Below are 2,894 nucleotides of genomic sequence, written 5' to 3'. Positions count from 1 at the left end.
GACTTGTGCTTATTGTCTACTCAAATCTTGTACAACCCTCAGCAAGTTCTTGGTGATAGTAGCTTGGTTTTGTTTTTGTCTCGTTATTTTCTTAACACAAATAAAGTTTTAATTTTGAAATATTGGATGATGACGATGATGATGAGGATCATAATAATAATAATAATAATAATAATAATAATAATAATAATAATAATAATAATAATAATAATGGTGAAAAACTTTAAACTTTTCAAATCTTTACATATAGTATTTTGTTTTCAAAATAAATAAATAAACTTCTCCTAAATAAGTAAATGACATATATTTTTAACCTCTACGAGTCCTAGGAATCTTCTTGGTAGAGTCTCATCATCCAAAGTAATGCAAGACTTAGGCTCAGAACCAATGAAGTTTTGTGGCTCTAATTCTTGCTCGAGGTCCTCCTTCGGCTTTGGTTCAATTTTCTCGTCTAGGTCCTCATCAAGCTCATTATCTGGCTCTGGCTCTGAATTTGGTTCAAGCTCACTGGCTCTTGTTGTCCGTGGTTCCATAAGATTATGATATCCTCACTGTATCCCTTAAAATCAATTATATCAAATATAACCCATAGTCCATATCTCTCACAAAATAAGTCACATTTCTCCATTGGGCCGCATAATGCATATATCGAGAGGATTGTCCCCTCATTATATCCAAACAATCTTGCTTGCTCCCATTTAAAAAATAAATCTTTAACATTCTCAATAAAGGTTCGCTTCCATCTTATTTTATAATTTATGCAGTTCTTGATGACCATTTGAGCATGATATAGGTATGTTGGGCTATTTCTAGTCATTCCAGTTGTTTGCCCAGTCCTAATCATGTGACAAGTTACACAAGTATAACGTTAATTATGCTTAATCTTTTAGTGACAATTTTTTTCATTCCTTGTTCGCATAAACGATATTCATATGAAAAAGGCAAAAAATTTTCAACTAATAAATTATGCTTATACATTTCGTAACATGAAACTAAATGATTCATAATTGTGCTAAAAATATAACATTACATTCAATGCAAGGGATTAATTGGAGAGTGGTCGAGTAGTGAGCGTGCATGCTAAGGATTCTTCATCTAATTACATGTTTACGACTTTAAAAATTTTATATTGTTCTTAAATTCCTAATGTTTATTAAAATACTTTATTTTTATTTTTATAAGAAATTTTCTAAAATAAGATTTCTCAAAATATAAGCTTTCTTGAATTTTGGAAGGGTTTGAAATATTATTTTTCGTCTTATTGATTTGAATAACGCGCAAACAAAATGTTTTCAGATGAGGAGGAGTGTTAGCTAAAATTACATACTGCAATTGCACGATTGATTTCAAACAATAATGTGAATTTTTTGAGTCTAAATTGTCGATTCCTTGAGGAGTATATATTTTCGACTAGATGACTTTAATCAATTTAATTTTAACAATGAAAACAAGCACACAATAAATATTTTGATTTTGAAGAATAACTAAAAATCTAAAAAAATAAGAAAATATAAAAATTTTGGAATTTTTGGAGGAAAACATGGTTAGGATTCATGGTTTCGCTTAACTGTTGCCTAATTAATTTCTCCACAAGCCAATTAATAAATTACTCATTTACAATGTTAGACCCGATTTTTCAATTTTAGTTAATTACCTCTCTTGAACGAAATTTACCCTAACTGATCGGTTCAACCTATTATATCTCTATATCGATTCAAACCAAACAATCGTATTAAAATATTTGTGAAAATAACTCAATGAGTTATCTAGAGTTATGGGTATATCTCCATCCCATACAAAAACCTAGGGTTTCTAAAATACAAACTTCTCTCGAACTTTGTACAAATCACTAAACACAATTATTTATTAGCCACATAAATGAAAATGCAATGATAACAATAGTAAAAACACACGAAAATAAGTAACTTAACATCAAAGAGCAAATATTAAAATTAATTAAAGCTAGGTCTAGCGACTACCATAAATCCCAATACAAATAACTAGCCCATTTTATACAAATGATAAAAATGAGAATATTTCATACAATATATCGTAAGTTTAACAAAATAATGGAGGAAATACAAAGTTATAGATAACCTTTTTGACGTTTGGCCTTGACTTTTTCTAATATCTCTCCAAATCCTTAGAAGTATTCCCGTTGTACTCTTTGTTTTGCCTCCAAATTTACAAGCAAATCAAAAGAAATATAAAAGGAAAAGAAAAAAAAAAGTGAAGAAGAGAAGAAGCTGACATTAGTGATGGCAATGGGCCGAGCCGACTAACCCACAAGCTCGGCTCGGGCTCATGGCGAGCCGAGCTCGTGGCTCGTGGAAGACGAGCTGAGACCGAGCTCATGGGCCGAGCTGAGCTCACGAATGGCTCGCGAGCTCGTGATTTTTTAAATTTTTTTGATAAATTTGCACATTTTTGACATTTTAAAAAAAAATTAATATTTTTTGACGAGCTCGTGGGCTTGTCAAAATGGCTCATGGGCCGTGTGCCCACGAGCCTCTCATGGGATTGAGCCCCTGCTCAGCTCGGGCTCGTCAAATCCGCCCACGAGTCGAGTTTTGAAAAGTCGAGCAGACGAGCCGCTCGGCCCATTTGACATTCCGAGCTGACATCCTCCAATCGAAACCGGCTGCGTGTTTAATGAATTACCTATTCAAAAATCGTGGCCTTGGTCCCCAGGGTTGGGAGAGTAAACAAAATAGAACCCTTTTCTTTTTTTGTTTTTTAAGAACTGATGCCTAGGCTTTGCTACAGTAACGTCTAGGCGCTAAGCCTCCGTAAAAAAACTAAGAAAATGGTTTTCCTTTATAGCCAAGTCCCTAAATAATTGTACGTCAGTCCCTCAACTTTGATCTTGTACAATTTGGTTATCAAAATTTGAC

This window comes from Olea europaea, chromosome 11, assembly GCF_002742605.1.
Source record: "Olea europaea var. sylvestris chromosome 11, O_europaea_v1, whole genome shotgun sequence".
NCBI classification, from domain to species: Eukaryota; Viridiplantae; Streptophyta; class Magnoliopsida; order Lamiales; family Oleaceae; genus Olea; species Olea europaea.
Note: the sequence above shows the minus strand (reverse complement) of the source record.